Source organism: Amia ocellicauda, chromosome 11 (assembly GCF_036373705.1).
Source record: "Amia ocellicauda isolate fAmiCal2 chromosome 11, fAmiCal2.hap1, whole genome shotgun sequence".
NCBI classification, from domain to species: domain Eukaryota; kingdom Metazoa; phylum Chordata; class Actinopteri; order Amiiformes; family Amiidae; genus Amia; species Amia ocellicauda.
The window spans coordinates 35,941,315-35,960,665 of record NC_089860.1 but is presented as its reverse complement, the minus strand read 5'-3'; the positions used below and the strand labels follow the sequence as shown (position 1 = coordinate 35,960,665).

Sequence of the window (19,351 nt, the reverse complement as noted above, 5' to 3'; positions counted from 1 at the left end):
GTCAATTGTGTGCAGAGTTGGTGTCAAGTGGACCGAGCTCCCTATCTTTTGCATACACGCACAGACACAAACACACACATTGACACACACACAATAGTAGACTCCCATCTTAAAACATTCCAAGAGTTTTATTCCTTATTCATCTGGACCTGACACTGACACAGCCATGATTTAGGTCAGAATATCATTGTTCACATCTCCTCCAACTTGAATATTAGTAGTAATAATATTAATTGAGGATGTATATTGAGATTTGGACTATGGAACGAGAAAGGCTGTGTTATGATGTCATAGGCTGAGAACGCTCTGGACTTTCAGGAAGAAGACATTTCTACAGCCTCAGAAATCACAGGCATATGTATACATGTATACATTGCCCTCCTGAATACATGTTCTGGGAAAACAAGTGCATCACTATGAACAGTAAAGGGATCCATGTATGTTCACCGACCACCGGACTGGGCCGTTCACAGATCAGTAACACAGAGGCGAAGAGGGGCGCAAACATCTACACAGCAGTGCGTGATGTTACACTGTTTTACAGCACAATACTGACACTTCACTGTGTTGTGCTGAAGGACGAATAGCATCTTTGCTCTCACTCTCCCAGCCTGCAGTCCAGTATGAGCCACATCTGCAAACCTATTGTCTACAAGGAACAGCTGGATTTAAGGAAATGAGCTGTGAAAGAATAATTAAACATTTGAACACAATTGTAGTGGACTGAATTGAAAAGATTCGGTTCATTTGACAGTCAGTCTCCTGGAACCCTCTAGAAAAAAAACTGGTATTGTCTTACAGTCTTCCGGCGCTAGAGATTATCAAGGAGGGCGGATCTGCGGCTTGTAACCTTCACGTCGTTTTCCACAGTAGAGTCAGATTTAAAGGCATTACTGGTGCCTCCATTTCTGATGCGTGTAATTAGTGTAATTTGTATCCTAAAATGAGAGATATGCAGTAACAGATTAATAATGAACTTCTCCACAGTCCCCGATGCGCCTGGCTGATCGGTGCGGGAGTGTTAATTACCGGCTGCATTCGCTGCTGCGTCTGCGGCCCCCCAGAGAAAACGCCTCCTTATCTTGGTAATTAGTGTGACTTCTTGGCTTGGCAGGGGCTGCCACCTTCGCCGTCTCCATTGTCACACACGGGGCTTGGCTTCTCCAGATCGTCCCAACGAGAGTGTCTTTGATTGCTGTTGCTCTCCTGAGCTCAACACTCAGCCAGGGACAGGTGCTGGACAGACGGACCCAAAATTCCCACCTGCAGGGGGTGTAGAGTATTGATGTGGCCTCGCTGTTGGTTTGAAAACTTCTACGGGCGTTTCGGTCTCAGGGCCCCCACACAGGCGGACAGATGCTCAACCCTAGTGTGTATGCTGTCAGATGTCCCCCTCTTTTCCACCCTTTCTCTGACCAGGTGTCCCCCTCTCTTTTGCCCTTTATCTGACCAGGTGTCCTTCTCTGTCTGACTCTTCTCTCCACTCTTCCTGCTCTCCAGCTGACACACACAGCACAAATTACCCCCAGATTGAATGGGTTGAGGGGACCTTGGATGGAATGAAACATTTTTAAAAAGTGTGGATGAATGAACTGAGGAGACATTTGGCTTTAATATTTTTTATTTGTGTGACTGTGGTCCAGAGGTCTATAATTTCTCAGCTCCGGGAGCAAATTGAATTCAGCTGCCATGTGCACACATGTGGCGCAGCCCATTTGGCCGCCATTACCGCCCAATTAGGGGGTGGCTGGTCAGAGCTCTCAGCCACCCCCTGGGCTGTAATCCTGCAACGGCTCTCTTCCAGAGAAGAATCGAGAAGCTCGATTGGCCCTGACAGTGGGTCACTTCTCTCAGACCGGTCGTATACCTTGCATCGTGGCCCAGAGAGAGGCCATGTCAAACCCCTCTTCAGCACAGGCTTGGATCCAATGAGAGCCAGAGAATGAAGATATCAGCTCTAGAAACTAGGGGGGGATACAATATATTGAAGAAAGGAACTCCTGTGACCAGAAAACAACTTTCAGTCCTCATCTCTGGTTATCTGAGGAGGCTTGGGGGTCCAGCTGTTTCTGGTTTTGCTGTGCATAACTGTGAGGAAATTTCCGGAATGAAGATGGTCTGTTTAACACTTTTAAGAGAGGGAAGCATCACACAGCAGGCTAAATGCACTGTATCTGTGGGCTTTACCAGAAACACTCTTGTCAAAAGGCACTTAAAGGCCCATGGAGGACGAGGGCATCTCCAAAATGGTGCATTCTCCCGACTGCTCCCTCATTTCCCATGTCCATGCTGTCCCAGGCTTTCCCTCTGTTGTCAAGTGTTTCCTCTCTCTCTGGAGAGAAGCAGAGAAGCAGGAAGAGAGCAGAAGTAATGCTGTTATATAAGAAGACAGGGCATTGTGAAGTCAGTCTCGAGATTTCCACGGGAGAGCCGTCCGCCGTGCGTTATGTAACCCAGTCAAGATCACAGCGTCAGCGGTGCGGATGAGCGCTCCGACACACACGTGTTAAACGCCGAGGCCAGGAGCCTTAATGGGGTTAAACTATAAAAAGCGTGTCCTGCAGATAGAGGTTATGAGAAATTATATAGATATGTATATACGTGTCAGGAGCACCCCCTCAGCGTAGCCCCTCTCACAACCGATTGCATCACGGGTGTCCGAGCCGTGGTGTCGGCTCACAGCTACTCATGGGAAAATGTCAGAAGCACTGATGTAGCTGGTTTGTTTTTGTTTTTAAAGCTCTAACCTCACCCCCTGCAGTAGAACTTATCAATATAGTATTTGATTAAATTGCAATTCTTCCAGTAACACCCCGTTGGCAAATAAGCCGCTCCTCGACTCTGGCACAAAGATCGTTTTGATGAAATGTGACACATGGCACATAAGTGTACAAGCAGCCTGGGACACGGATGCAGAACAGAGTGGCATTTATGTCTGTGTGCATTTTGAGCAGAACCCCCTTCCACGCACCGCGGAGGAACCCCAGGGGCTCCGCAGATCCGCGCAGTGTGAGAGGCGTGTGTCACTGGCTGCCCGTCCTGCCCTCTGGCCCCCGGGTTCCGGCACACAGAGCCCTCAGTGTGCCGGGGAAGCCGCAGAAACACCTGCTCGGTCCGGGAACAGAGGCCCCCATTCTCTGGGGCTGTCATCCACACACAGCGGCCCTTCCTCCCGAGAAAAACAACTGGAGGGCACGGCCACACTTTGGGCTCTTTCATAGGGGCGTCGACGTTAATAAATGTGTTGTGGAATTTGTTGATACTCGCTCGGCCTCCCTCGAGTTTAGCCCCAAGTGGGCATCTTTTCACGGCCCGAGACCGCAGCACTCTTGGCAGTGAGACCTGAGGGGCCCCGTGCCGTGTGGCGGGGGGGGAGAGTGCTCCCATTAGAAGAGCTATTAAAGGTAAGCGCTTTCAACGAGGCCATTACTTCAGGATCTTTCTCCTGCTTATTCGGTGCCAAAGCCCTCTCCCTTACATTCCCCGTCCCCCCAGATTACAGGTTAAAAACATCGAAAAACGAACCTGTTTTCCACGTTGCTGCTCCAATGGACTATTTTTAACACACATTAAATAAAGATGTTTGTGAAGCATTCTTTACACACTGCCTTGAGTTGGAGACCTTAAATCAAACACACTTGACACACTGCTACTGTGAGATCCTCAATAAAATAATAATCAGAAAGACCATACTGTCATGAAACTAAAACTGAGCTCTTGCACATATCTGAAGCCCCACAGATCAAGTTCAAGGGTTTTACTTTGACTGAAGCAGCCGTCCAATTTGCCAATAAGATCAGTTTTTAAAATGTAAATGATCCTGCGTTCCCAGACTTCTTCAGTAGACACGACACTGCAGTTTGATGGAGGGATGAATGCTGGTTGTTTGTATGTGGAGGTCAGGACCACACAATCCCTGCCCTCCTTCGGGAGTCACTCAAGACACACCTGTTCAGACCGTACCTGTAATACAGCAGCCTGGTTTAAAGCAGACACACGATGTTGCTGTTCAGACGCAGTGTGTTGCAATTCCCTGCTCCCCATTGTGCAGAAGCTTCTGTGATGCTGATACACTTGTCACGGCCTCTTATCAAGCAACTGTTTAAAAAGTCAGTCAAGTTAGCTGGAGAAACCGCAATCTGTGCACAGAGATACAATGACACGGAACAAGCATAGAAACAAATAACATGAAGGTGCCGATGGCATACATGAGAGGGCATGTGAATTACGATTGAAATAACTAAGCACTAGTTCCTGTAATACTCAGGTGTGAGGCGCTGGTGTCTTTATAGACTGAGGTGCTGAGTTCTAGGGGCCCAAGGAAAATCGACTGAATGATTTAGTGCCCAACAACTGCAAGGTGCAACCCAGAGGCTGTTCGCCCGAGATGTGCATGCTTGAGACAGTGAAACTGCTTTGAGAGATCAGATGGGCTTTTTGGAAAAGTACCGTTTAAATATTAAAAGCAAGAATTCAGGACCCAGTGGCGGCCGTAGTGTTCACTGCAGTGTGGCTCTGTACCTGGCAGAGGATTTCCAACAACAACAAGGGCAGGGAGAGGAGGAATCTGTGTGTTGGCACGCAGTCACTTTAAGAAGCTGTCCATTTAAGCGTCCGCACGGCTCATTGCTTTTCCACAGTGCTGCGCTGTGATACTGTAAATATTGAATGGGACTGGCGTGTCCCTATGGTGCTGTGTGTGTGTGTGTGAGAGTGTGTGTGTGTGTGTGTGTGTGTGTGTGAGTGTATGGGAGGGGACGGCGGAGAGACTCGAGGTTTGCTGCTCTGAGGAGGAGTGACAGTGCAGGCATTCATGGCAAACTGAGAGGGAAACAAAAATGAGAACAAACCTGCTCCTATCGCACAGGTAGCGAGCTCTGCCTGCACTGCAGCCTCAGTGTGTCACCTGAGTACAAACACACACACACACACCATGTGATCAAATCTGTCGTTTGCCAGCTCTAGAAGAGACTGGCATCCATCACTCCGAGACAGGTTGTGTGTGAGTGTAAGTGTCTGTGGTGTGTGTGTATCTCTACAGTAAGTGTACATTGCCTTTGCCCCGTGTAGCAGACAGTAGATTTATTCTGTGCAGGCTTTGTTTGTTTGTGCGTTTTTACCTAAAGGGACACACACTCAAAGCCGGAGAATCGTCTATTAAAATGAGACACTAATTGGCGCTGCTTTAGCCGGATCTGTTTGATGAATAAACCCCCACTTCCCTGGGGAGGGGCTGCGTTGAGTCGGACCCCTTGCTTGTGTTTAAGCGTGATAATGGTCCCTGTGCGGCCCGCGGCATGGGGCTAAGTGATTTTGAACAGGCTGGGGGCCCCCAGGGACCCGGGATTAGACTCCGACTGTGCGCAGCACGGGGCCGGAGTCCAGCAGCCCTCAGGTACATGAGTGACAGAGCATGGTGGCCAGGAACACACCAGACAGACCCAGTACTGCTCAGAGCATCACCCCGGCGGAGCGGCCTGGCGCCGAGCAGGACTCCCCAGGAGGCCTGTGTCATTGATCACAGTATTATTTTGCCGAGGAGATGCGCACACGGGGTTTGCTGTGTGGCGGGGCCCGTCCTCTCAGATTGGTGGTTTTATGGTGATCATGGATAGTTTGTCAATGCAGGGAATCACGCGATGTGTTCATCTACTTCATTACATGTAGGATTTCTATTTTGTATTTGCTGTATATTTTCCTGCACACTTTACAGTTTTTAAATTGAAAAGGTATAATGTTTTGAACTGTACTGTATTATTGCACTTTTATAATGGTTTCATATTTTGACCTATATAAAGGCGTCTGCTAATAATAATAATAATAATAATAATAAGTGCCATAATGACACGTCTCTTGTGAATGGTGATAAAAGGGTATGTTATTTTAAACACTATTTCATTTCTCTGTGGGGAATATATTACTTTCTCCTCGCTCGTCTCCAGCGGGTTATACTCAGTGCCGGTGCGACGCCACGGGAGGAACTGCATTTGCACCAAAACAGCCCCCCCACCCGAGCCGTGTTTACATGAGAGCGACACAGCTGCGCAGGGGTCCGAGCCGCCGAAAGGCCCTCCCTCTCCAGCTGCGTTTCCCGGCTCCGGGGGGGCAGGTGCAGCGGCGCTTCACACGCGGCCGAACGCAGCGGCTTGGAATTTTCGGAATGTTCCATGACGTCACCTTGAGCGGCTCCCTCGCAGAGGAGGCGGTACTAGAGCGGAGGAGTGGCGGCCGCGGGGACCAATGGGGCTCCAGCGTGCGCCCGTCGCCTCATGTTTATTAATGAGCCGCACAGGGGCGGCCCGGCCAATGGGAGCGCGGCGGGAGGGGGAGGGGGCGGGGCCTCGGGCGTGCGGGCGGCGTGCGGGCTGTGTGCGTAGCGCGCGCTGCTGTGCGTGTTGTCGGATCAGCTGAAGAGGGACGAGCCGCCCGGAGGACACGGCCAGGGAAGCCCCGACCCGCCCGACCCGCCACCGCGACCCCGGCCAGGACCCGCACCAGCGCACCTCGCAGCCCGGGAGGGAGAGCCGCTGCCCGGCTGCGCTGCGGGATAGATGGCTGCAGCGGCGGCCGCGCTGTCAGGTGAGCGGCGGGACGGGCATCCGCGCAGCGCCGCGTTACTGGATCATTGGAGCAGAACCGCGGGGCTCGAGTGCACCAGAGCTCAGCAGCGTCGGCACCCGAGGGTTACATCCCTGCCTGCCGCTGCAAATTATTATTACAGTTATTATTATTATTACGATTGTTATTATTGATAGTCTGACCGGACAATGTGTAGGTTATGCATGTGTCCGTGTCTTTGTGTGTGACATGTACTGTCTAACGTGCGGAACATGTTTTGCTGCACTTTCCTTGTTTTCTGTGCTGCCCCGTTTGTGTGTAAACGGTGTGCACTCCGGAGTAACGGTGCCCTGCGCACGGCGGGGTGTGTGTGTGTGTGTGTGTGTGTAGGGGTGTTGTAGTGGCTGTGGAGTCGCACAGTGTGTGTGTAGGGGTGTTGTAGTGGCTGTGGAGTCGCACAGTGTGTGTGTGTGTGTAGGGGTGTTGTAGTGGCTGTGGAGTCGCACAGTGTGTGTGTGTGTGTAGGGGTGTTGTAGTGGCTGTGGAGTCGCACAGTGTGTGTGTGTAGGGGTGTTGTAGTGGCTGTGGAGTCGCACAGTGTGTGTGTGTGTGTGTAGGGGTGTTGTAGTGGCTGTGGAGTCGCACAGTGTGTGTGTAGGTGTGTTGTAGTGGCTGTGGAGTCGCACAGTGTGTGTGTAGGGGTGTTGTAGTGGCTGTGGAGTCGCACAGTGTTTGTGTGTGTGTGTGTGTAGGGGTGTTGTAGTGGCTGTGGAGTCGCACAGTGTGTGTGTAGGGGTGTTGTAGTGGCTGTGGAGTCGCACAGTGTGTGTGTGTGTGTGTGTGTAGGGGTGTTGTAGTGGCTGTGGAGTCGCACAGTGTTTGTGTGTGTGTGTGTGTGTGTGTAGGGGTGTTGTAGTGGCTGTGGAGTCGCACAGTGTGTGTGTGTGTGTAGGGGTGTTGTAGTGGCTGTGGAGTCGCACAGTGTTTGTGTGTGTGTGTGTAGGGGTGTTGTAGTGGCTGTGGAGTCGCACAGTGTGTGTGTAGGGGTGTTGTAGTGGCTGTGGAGTCGCACAGTGTGTGTGTAGGGGTGTTGTAGTGGCTGTGGAGTCGCACAGTGTTTGTGTGTGTGTGTGTGTGTAGGGGTGTTGTAGTGGCTGTGGAGTCGCACAGTGTGTGTGTGTAGGGGTGTTGTAGTGGCTGTGGAGTCGCACAGTGTGTGTGTGTAGGGGTGTTGTAGTGGCTGTGGAGTCGCACTGTGTGTGTAGGGGTGTTGTAGTGGCTGTGGAGTCGCACAGTGTTTGTGTGTGTGTGTGTGTAGGGGTGTTGTAGTGGCTGTGGAGTCGCACAGTGTGTGTGTAGGGGTGTTGTAGTGGCTGTGGAGTCGCACAGTGTGTGTGTGTGTGTGTGTGTGTAGGGGTGTTGTAGTGGCTGTGGAGTCGCACAGTGTTTGTGTGTGTGTGTGTAGGGGTGTTGTAGTGGCTGTGGAGTCGCACAGTGTGTGTGTAGGGGTGTTGTAGTGGCTGTGGAGTCGCACAGTGTGTGTGTGTGTGTGTGTGTGTGTAGGGGTGTTGTAGTGGCTGTGGAGTCGCACAGTGTGTGTGTGTGTGTGTGTAGGGGTGTTGTAGTGGCTGTGGAGTCGCACAGTGTGTGTGTAGGGGTGTTGTAGTGGCTGTGGAGTCGCACAGTGTGTGTGTAGGGGTGTTGTAGTGGCTGTGGAGTCGCACAGTGTGTGTGTAGGGGTGTTGTAGTGGCTGTGGAGTCGCACAGTGTGTGTGTGTGTGTGTGTAGGGGTGTTGTAGTGGCTGTGGAGTCGCACAGTGTGTGTGTAGGGGTGTTGTAGTGGCTGTGGAGTCGCACAGTGTGTGTGTAGGGGTGTTGTAGTGGCTGTGGAGTCGCACAGTGTGTGTGTAGGGGTGTTGTAGTGGCTGTGGAGTCGCACAGTGTGTGTGTGTGTGTAGGGGTGTTGTAGTGGCTGTGGAGTCGCACAGTGTTTGTGTGTGTGTGTGTAGGGGTGTTGTAGTGGCTGTGGAGTCGCACAGTGTTTGTGTGTGTGTGTGTAGGGGTGTTGTAGTGGCTGTGGAGTCGCACAGTGTGTGTGTAGGGGTGTTGTAGTGGCTGTGGAGTCGCACAGTGTGTGTGTGTGTGTGTGTAGGGGTGTTGTAGTGGCTGTGGAGTCGCACAGTGTGTGTGTAGGGGTGTTGTAGTGGCTGTGGAGTCGCACAGTGTGTGTGTGTGTGTGTAGGGGTGTGTAGGGGTGTTGTAGTGGCTGTGGAGTCGCACACTGAGCCGCTGCAGGCGGACGGTGCTGTGTGGTTCTTTTGCAAAACAAATCGCTGGCGTCCTGTTACTGTGGCGGCTGCGGGCGACGCTGCGCACCGTTGGGAATAGCAGACGCGATAACCGCTGCACATTGTATTCACATCCATTTCGTGCGCAGATGAAATGAAATGACCCACGACAGGTTGAACCGGCCCGGCTCCGCGCGGAGCAGCCTGCCCTCCCGCTAACTGCGCAGCCCGGCATCCTGCTCATGCCGTCCGCCTGGTTTCCTCCCAATTCCTGGAAGAAGTGAAAGGGGAGGGAAGCACATCTTGCCCACAGCATGCCGACCCTTCGGGGGTTCAGTATGTGGGCCGCGTGTCTAAGTGACAGGAAGGCAGATCGCGCTGCTGAGGACGATGGTGCTGACCGGGGCTCCACACTTTCGCTTTCGGTGAAGTAGTTTCTCGCCAGCAGTGCAGCGTCAATGATCCGATCATCGCAGAAAGGGGGTCGGACTTTGTTACCGGGCAGCTCCACGCACTGGACCCGGCGCGGCTGGCCTTTGCGGGGGTGCAGTGCGTGTCACGGCGGGTCTCCGGTCTTTTGTTGTAGTCCGATGGCTGTGCCGTGTGTGTTAACTCGGCGGTGGCGCTGCGTTAAAGGGGCAAGTGGAAAGGGGGCAGATGTGCGTGCGCTGTGCACGCTGCGGTGTGCGGGGCTGTCTGCGGGGCCTCCACGCTGATTGACAGGGTGGGCATCCCTGGACCGATCGGTGACGTCACCACGCATGTGAAGGATGGGGCAGAAGAACACATGGCTGATCCCAGTAGTGCGGCGTGGTTGTGATGCGTCTGGCTCTGCTCCAGCTGCCTCTCAGCGCTGATTGAACAGATGCGTCTGTGAGGGTCGACAGTGAGCCCGGCAGTGCGGGTTACATCCGTGAGACCCTGGACCCTCATTTCAGAGATGCATTGCGTGACCTTTTGATACGACAGGCTGACAAAACTGCATCTGTTTGATTAGAGAACCAAACCACCCCTTTCTCTCTCTCCCTGCAGTTGCTTTTCCCTCTCGCTCTGTTATTAAAACAGCTTCTCTCTAGCCCGAATTCCAATATATATAAACTTTCATTAATCTTTTCCACTTAGTGAGTAAATAAATCACAGTTGCGCATTCATGCCTTTTGTGCGGAATCCATCAATGTCTAATACTCCTTTCCGACAGATGTTTTCCTGCATGTAGGCTAATACTAAAACAGACCTTTAATGACCTTTCTATAGCAAGTGAAACCCTTAATCATCCTCCTAGCATAACTACACACGCATACATGGAAGACACATGAACAATCAAATTAAAACCGACACAAATCATAATCCTGAAAAAGCAGCGCCTTCTGCAGAAATATGACTATTTTAGTATCGCAAAGACCATTCCATGTCAGAGTAGGATTAGAACATAAAGACTTCCTGGTAATAAAACCAAACCATTTAAACAACGGCCAAAACAATACAATTAAACAAAGAAATGCAAAAGTTAATCAGATCAGATCATAGCCAAGAAGTAGACCCTCAGCTATCTCACTTAAAAATGCTTCACGACTGAGTTATAGGCCTCTAGCTAAAGATGTATAATTAACCTTTTGTTGTTTGTTGTAAGATAAATAATTTTATTCCCATCCAGTGACTGTCTGGGGTTCAGTGGCTTCAATATTATCATTACAGGAATACCTCCATGGTCCTCAATGTAAATCCTGTCCTTATCTACTGAGATAAATGTGTGTTCTGGTGCTGTGAAGGGTGTTCAGTGTCTTGTGTCAGAGGCGCTGGTTTTTAGTGTCTTGCTCACAGGGTCAGCCCACACATGCACCTGGCACTTTTCACAGCTTCTCCATCCCCGCTGTTGCCAAATCGAAGCGACGGAAAAAATGCATTTCATCAGCCGGCTCTGAAATGTCACCCTGTTTCTTCCATCTTCACTCAAGTGACTTCACTGACCGTGACCTAGGGCTGGGCGATATGACCTAAACATTATATCTCTATCTTTAGAATGTTTGGGCAATACCCGATTATATATCTCGATATTTATTGTTTTTCTCCAAACAAGCAACAAAATAAGACATTATAATTCAAGCAAGTCTTTCTTTAATCATTAAATATGCAAAATTAACAAATACCATGGCTGTCATTGTAAATGTGATTTTTGTTTTACCTGCCTTTAAATTAATACAAATAATAAAAAGAACAATGCACAAAATAACAAATACTTGCTGCCAAACTACTTCATGAAGCCCACAGAAAATGTAAAATATATATATATATATATACATACATACACATTGTCTACTAAGAAATACATAATATAGCTATATGTTGTTATGTGACAGTAAATAATACTGTGATATATACAGTATTTTTTTTGGTCACATAATAACAACAATAACAGTAATCACGTAGCACATGCGCTGATCTGGGTTTATAGCGGTGCATTTAACATCCGTCCTTGCTGTGACAGTCGAGTTTCGGTTTGAAATTGTGCTCACCAGTACAGCGCTGCATAAATACCACAAAACATGTTACTAGCGTTGCACCTCTGCACCCACCTTAATAACATCAACCATGCTGCATTTTTTAAAGTTGCTTCTGAATTTATATTAAATGCAGACAAACGTTATTCTTTAATTTTATACAAATTATATCTATATTCACATCGCGGGTGTGGGTTGCTTCGGGTGCGGCCGGAACGCACCAGCGTGTGTATATACACTCACCTAAAGGATTATTAGGAACACATGTTCAATTTCTCATTAATGCAATTATCTAACCAACCAATCACATGGCAGTTGCTTCAATGCATTTAGGGGTGTGGTCCTGGTCAAGACAATCTCCTGAACTCCAAACTGAATGACTGAATGGGAAAGAAAGGTGATTTAAGCAATTTTGAGCGTGGCATGGTTGTTGGTGCCAGACGGGCCGGTCTGAGTATTTCACAATCTGCTCAGTTACTGGGATTTTCACGCACAACCATTTCTAGGGTTTACAAAGAATGGTGTGAAAAGGGAAAAACATCCAGTATGCGGCAGTCCTGTGGGCGAAAATGCCTTGTTGATGCTAGAGGTCAGAGGAGAATGGGCCGACTGATTCAAGCTGATAGAAGAGCAACTTTGACTGAAATAACCACTCGTTACAACCGAGGTATGCAGCAAAGCATTTGTGAAGCCACAACACGTACAACCTTGAGGCGGATGGGCTACAACAGCAGAAGACCCCACCGGGTACCACTCATCTCCACTACAAATAGGAAAAAGAGGCTACAATTTGCACAAGCTCACCAAAATTGGACAGTTGAAGACTGGAAAAATGTTGCCTGGTCTGATGAGTCTCGATTTCTGTTGAGACATTCAGATGGTAGAGTCAGAATTTGGCGTAAACAGAATGAGAACATGGATCCATCATGCCTTGTTACCACTGTGCAGGCTGGTGGTGGTGGTGTAATGGTGTGGGGGATGTTTTCTTGGCACACTTTAGGCCCCTTAGTGCCAATTGGGCATCGTTTAAATGCCACGGCCTACCTGAGCATTGTTTCTGACCATGTCCATCCCTTTATGACCACCATGTACCCATCCTCTGATGGCTACTTCCAGCAGGATAATGCACCATGTCACAAAGGTCGAATCATTTCAAATTGGTTTCTTGAACATGACAATGAGTTCACTGTACTAAACTGGCCCCCACAGTCACCAGATCTCAACCCAATAGAGCATCTTTGGGATGTGGTGGAACGGGAGCTTCGTGCCCTGGATGTGCATCCCACAAATCTCCATCAACTGCAAGATGCTATCCTATCAATATGGGCCAACATTTCTAAAGAATGCTTTCAGCACCTTGTTGAATCAATGCCACGTAGAATTAAGGCAGTTCTGAAGGCGAAAGGGGGTCAAACACAGTATTAGTATGGTGTTCCTAATAATCCTTTAGGTGAGTGTATATATATATATATATATATATAATATAATTAACACCAGGTAACTTCATTACTTCGTTCATTCGCTTCCATTGCTTTTGAAAAAGGTTAATATAGTGAGTGTAACATTCAAGTTCGTTTCCCTACGAATCCATGATTGTAAAACAAACATTCAACTTTCAAAGCAGTTACATTTCCTCAGACCTCAGAACTACTCATTTACTGACATCAACACGTTATTCGATAGCAACACAACGCGGCACATTTGCTCCCTGCTCTTCCGAGGTGATCGGTGGCATGAAAACAGTGACAGTTACTCCTCCCACATTCCTGACACTCGATACTCGCATTACAAGTGGTTTGTATTTCTCCCAAAATATATTCCAATATATCGCAAATACTCGATATATCGTCCAGTGTCTCCGTGCTGTTGAGAGACAGTCTTGGTGAGAGCTAGGGCGACCACTGCATTGGCCTTTGTTGCTGAAGGAGGCGCTCTTTGGAGCAGCAATGGCTCTAATGTTTCAAGCTGTCACTCCTGGAGGGCGATTGTGAAACAGGCTGCCGGCTTTTTAGGGGAATTCCACTCGTCTAGTGTTTCGGCAGGAACGGGCTCTCGCTCCTCGCTCTCCGTGATCTCCAGTGGCCAATCCTGCCCTCCCCCAACCCGCCCTGCATTTCCAGTAGCTGGTGATATCATCCTCCCTGAAAATTATGTGATCCCTTTGTTCTTTTTTTTTTAATGCTTTTTAATCTGCTGGATGAGCAGCTCTCGTAACAAACTCCCTCCTCAACGCAGTGCAGGCAGATGGTGTAAAACTCCCATAAGAATTCCCATCAGCGCCACGGCGCTCTGTCACTGTCCCCGTCCTCTCCGCCTGCGAACGTCTCTCATCTCCCCCTCACCTCTGTGTGCGGCTGTAGCGGCTCTGTCGTTCCCAGCCACCCAGCGCCTCTGCCACCTTCTGCTCACAACCGTGATCACATGAGGAGTCGCAACTCTTTAAAGTAAGTCTTTTTTGTGACTCTCGCTTTTGTCACTGTGTCGCAAAACTTTGGAGCAAATAACTAACGGGCAAATGTGTTGAGCTGCGTCAAGAGCGCACTAGTTTCCTTGGGTGCGTAATTCAGGTTGTGTAGTCTAGAAAAGCAAAGCAATTTCCTGTGCAAAATATAAAAACAGGGGCAGTTTCCAGACATCTCTAGAGGTCTGTTCTATACAAGCGTCGCGTTTCATCTTGTTTAATAATAATGCATTTTCAGATACACATCTTAGGTAGAGAAGAAAGACGTTATTGTGATTGTGAGTGACCTGGAGTGTCAGTTTGTATTTCTCCGACAGGGCCTTTAGGTCTGCTGGTCTCTCTGTGTGACCTAAACTGTGCGTTGCGGCTTGAACTGCAGTTTGCAAAGTGGTTGGGCTGGTTGTGCACCGATAAAACGCGCAGCTAGGGGTTATAAATTGGCGCGAGTCCGGAAAAAAATACAAATCTGTCCACTTAATCCCCGCCAGCAGGTGAGGTAACTGAAATGTGAGATGTAAAGCAAAGCAGGGGAACCAGTTGACATGTCAACACAAAATACTTTAATCCACCGCGAGCAACTTCTGAGAATCCTAATGTCTCCACAGCAGTGCGAGGCCAGAGGTTTTCTCACCCGTGGCCGTCGAGCCCGTGTTCGTGTAGAGGTGACACATCGTTCAGAGCCGATTGCATTATTAAAATGGGCCGAGACCAGTTGACTTCTCACGGTTCGTCACCAGAGGGAGTGAGGTCTCTGAAGACACAGTTCCTCCACCGCGCTTTACCCATGGCCTGTTGTTCTACGTTATAATACTTGTAAAGATTTTTTTCTTCTACTAGTGTGAGGGGAATACAGCTGAAAGCTCCGTAACCCATCATGCAATTTCTATTAGCATAGATGAGCTCATATTCCCACAAGTTTGGAGAGAGAGAGAGAGAGAGAGAGAGAGAGAGAGAGAGAGAGAGAGAGAGAGAGAGAGAGAGAGAGAGAGAGAGAGAGAGAGAGAGAGACCGATAACGCAATTACTTTTGATTGAATCAGCACAAATTTGTAAACTCACAGGGGCCTGTTATTTATGATGTCAAATTGCCAGTTGTAATGTCGGAAGATAAAGCATCTCTCGTTTTCTGGGGGGGAGTCGGTTATAACTGAAACGAAAAAACAAACCAGAACCACAACAATCTGAATTCAAATTGATTGTTAATAGTCTTTAGTTTCTCCCGTCTCTTCAATGCTTCAGACCTGGCACTTCAGACGCACTTCTCACTTTTTTCAGTGCACCGGTTTTGAGTGTTTTCTGAAACAAGCCAAGGTCTCGGGGGATTTGTTTGTATAAATATTTTTGTAAAAAGGATTAAAAATTGGCCGCCTGTCAGGAGGCACTAACACAGTCTCGGGGTTTGTGGTGTTGAAGGAACTGCAGGGGACCTGTCAGCGGAGCCCGTCAACGCTACACCGAGACCCCGAATGGCGGCGACTCCGTCTCTCGTGCGTTTCATCGGCAGCATTTAAAAACAAACCACAGAAAAATCAAACGTTCAAATCAGCCTTTAATATTGGGGGGGACCATCTCATTAAAATGTGTGTTTGCTTTTTTCTGCGTCTATAAATCGTATACAACATTATGCTGCACAAATCAACACATTTCCCACCCAGCGAAGACACGGAGAAAACGTGTGGCGCACCTGGTAGTGAGAGAATTCAGGCATCTGCACAATTAGGGGCTTTATAAATAATGCATTACTGAATTCAAGTGGTAGAGATCAATAAAGAGTAGGCTGATTAATTCTGGAGCTCCAGGTTAGAGCGCGCCGACTGAAGATGCCACCACTCGGCCGGGCCCAGGCTTTTTTTTGCTGGGGGGCTGTATGATCTCCTCGGTAATCCCCCAGACCTGACTTAATTTGATTCTGAAGTGTGACCCCGGTGACACCGAGCTGGAGAGTCATCCGCTTTGCAATTCGCTCGGGTAACGCGGTGCTGTGCTGACGCTGCTCAGACCGAGAGACCGGGAGGTTGTGTGGCCCCTGAGGCCCTGCGCTTCCCTATCAGATATTTATAAAATATTTAAAATGTATGGATGTCATGCAAATGGCTCGGCCCGAAAGGGTGCTTTCCCTCCTCGGCTCCCTCAGGCTTCGAGGCCTAGTTTAGGAAAAAGCAGCAACAAAACAAACGCACGCCGCTGTTCCTTCCCGCTCTCCCATCGGCCGACATCATCGCCACTGCAGACGCTGGCCAGTCCTGCCGGGCTGGGAACACACTACGGACCCCTGGCCTCCGTTCCTGTGTGGTCCACCCCGGATTCTCTGGCAGCCCCTCTCTCTCAGGCACAACCCTTTTGCCAGTCGAGCCCTTGTGCCACCTGGACAGCTGTCATGTTTCAATTGCAGCCGCCCCCCCACACAGGATCTCGCTCAGCCTGTGTCCCCGCCGCGCCGCGCTCCCCGGCTCACCCCCCAGATTCCTGCACCGCGCGGCGCCTTGGCTCCGGGAGCGCTCCAGATGGGGAGCTGCAGCTTCCTGCCAATTAACACACTTGCTCTCCTTTTTTTTCCCTCTCTCTCTCTCTCTCTCTCTCTCTCTCTCTCTTCCTCGGCTTCTCAGCTCGCTTAGCACAGTCGCCGTGAGAGTGGAGCCGAGGTGGAAATATGGTAATCGACGTGGCGTTCGGCGGCTCCGCTCTCGAGTCGCCCGTGCGGCCGAAAGACAGTGAATGGAGTGGAGAGAATGACTTGTCAGGTTAGGGAAGAGAGAGAGAAATAAAAACATGCTACTAATGTATGTATGTGCCATATTGGAGCCTGGCGTTCAGTACCCTTCGCCGTTGCACCCACGTGTGTAAAGGTGACGGGTGATCGGTGAGCGAGTATTTCATTACCCCGTCAGACGGAGGAGGGATGAAGGATCGCTATCAGAGCAGTGGTGTAAGAGGTCCATCAGTCTTCTCTCACAGACCCGTCCCTCGTGCGTGCGCTCGGCGCCGGGACACGATTGAGATGCACGCGTTTAAAGCGGGCAGGCGGTGCGGACGGCTCGATCTGTCCCACAGTGGAGAAGGCATCAGTCGTCTCTCCGTGGCTGCGAATGACCCTCAGATACCGAGGACAGTGGCCGTGCCAGACAGCCGCGGAGAGAGGAACGTCAAACGTTTGCCATCAGGAAGAAACCCAGTCTCGTTTGTTATTGTAGATAGTACGGGGAAGGAAATGGCAGGGATCTGATGTGGCCAGACGTAGTGGAACATCACCTCATCGCGCTAGAACATAGATATCATTGTGAGATGTTTTTTTAATGTTTAAAACATTAGTTTTGGACGTGAATCGAGCTTACGCATCATTTAATGTCTTTCAAACCTCGAAAAGGAACATGTTTGTAAAATACTGAGCCTTCACAAAGGTGCGCTGGCAGGCTGGTGTTTGATTCACATTTTTAAATTCATCTGCCACGACGCGACAGTCTGACATCTCTCCCACACAGCCGCTCTGACGGCGCGCGGATGGGTTCTGCAGTAATTAACCTCGTTAACTGCAGGGCTGTCCACCAGCAGGAGAGAGATCATATAGGAGCTGGAGATGAGATGTGAACCCAGAGATGTCCCTGTACATCACTGTGACTGCTCTGTGAACACAGTCATCCATGTAGTTGTGCACAGGGATGACGTGGTTAGCGATTAAACTAACACACTTCTGGGTCGACTTTCTAATATTGTGAAAAACGAGCCAAGTATCGTTTTGAGTTGCGGAGTGGGCGGCAGAATAAAAAAAAACGCATAGGCCTTCGATCATTAATTGAATTTGCATATTTCTTTACTTCCTCCTTTTTTAAAAAACGTCGTCTTTGTGCAGAGTGCGGATCATCCTTTGCTTTTGTTCTGTGATCTGCACGCTGTGTGAAAAGTCCGTGTGCGGCGCCTGTCTGTGTTGTCTGTCTGTGTCCCTCCTGGCAGGTGAAGGGAATGAGCGGGAATCCGCGGTCGATCACGAACACGTGAAGCCGAGGAAACGAGGGAATCTGCTCGGCTCATTTTCTTGTACATTGTTTTGTTTCAGCCGCAAACGTGATTGAAATGAACGTAGGGATTTTTCAGTTGCCGCTCTCCCGTCTGACTGTAGTTACTTGTTGCTGTCTGTGTTGTTGCGTGTCTTTTTACTGAAACGCACAGCACAGATCGTTCCAGGAGTGTGAGGTTTGCTCGCAGCGATGAGTGTTGGAATGACCATCCTTCTCGCTCCGACTCCGGACGAGAGGCGGCGAATCTATGATATCGCTATTCCCTTCACAGTTAATTAGCACAGAGACAGCTGTGTCACATCCTTCCCTTTTCTCTTTCTCACACACTCTCTCTCTCTCCGTGTCTCCCTCCCTCCTCTTCCTTTCTTACCGTTTGTCTGCGACTCCTTTGCCAAGCAGGACAGAATTTCCTCGGACAGTTTTCTGGAGCCCGTCCTTTGTTCTGGCGTTGCAGCTGTGTGCACCGCAGTGTATTGTGACAACACAGTCTCTTATGCCGTGTGTGTTGTTGTGTGTCTGTTATCTGTGTTCGGGACACCGTAGTGTTCAAGAAGATCAGGGTGCTCCACTGAAGCAAACTTTTCGCTCGGGGACGGTACCCATAAAACTGATCTGCTCTGGTATTTAACACATGCGCTTGAATCGGTAAAGATTTGTGATCCAGCGACGGCCCGTGAATGTTCCTGCGCTCTGTAACGTCTCTGTCACAGGACTATTGACTCGCACTGCACTGTGTCCTCACTGCGGACCTGCGGACTCACAAACCAGCGCTACTAATCCCTGGCCAATCCTGAGAGGAGGAACGAAGGAAAGAAAGAAAGAGATAAAGAAATGGTGCATCTAACCTTTTTGAAGAGTTCTGTGTGGTAATTAATCCCTTTGAGTAAAAACATGGGAAATAATGGTGCTATTGTGCAGCTGATTAAAAGGGAATGTACACACACGCGCACACACACACACTCACACACACATACACTCACACACACTCACACACACATACACTCACACATACACTCACACACACATACACTCACATACACTCAACACATACTCACACACTCAACACACATACACTCACACATACACTCACACACTCAACACACTCACACACTCAACACACTCACACACACACTCAACACACATTCAACACACACTCACACATACACTCACACACTCAACACACATACACTCACACATACACTCAACACACATACACTCACACACTCAACACATACACTCTCACACACTCAACACACATACACTCACACATACTCAAACACACACTCACACACACTCACACACACTCAACACACTCACACACTCAACACACACTCAACACACACTCAACACACATACACTCACACATACACTCACACATACACTCAACACACACACACACTCATACACTCAACACACACTCAACACATACACTCACACATACTCAACACACACTCTACACACATACACTCACACATACACTCACCACACACTCACACACACTCAACACACATACACTCACACATACACTCAACAC

General features: G+C 49.2%; 1 protein-coding gene across 1 annotated transcript in view; it reads left to right on the top strand.

Moving 5' to 3' along the window:
* Positions 1 to 6,390: 6,390 nt before the first annotated feature.
* hivep3b (HIVEP zinc finger 3b) overlaps positions 6,391 to 19,351 on the top strand; it is a 94,637-nt gene continuing 81,676 nt past the window's right edge. Inside the window, exon 1 of the mRNA XM_066717702.1 lies at positions 6,391 to 6,579. The gene's annotated coding sequence lies outside the window, so the exon portion shown is untranslated. The remainder of the gene's footprint in view (positions 6,580 to 19,351) is intronic.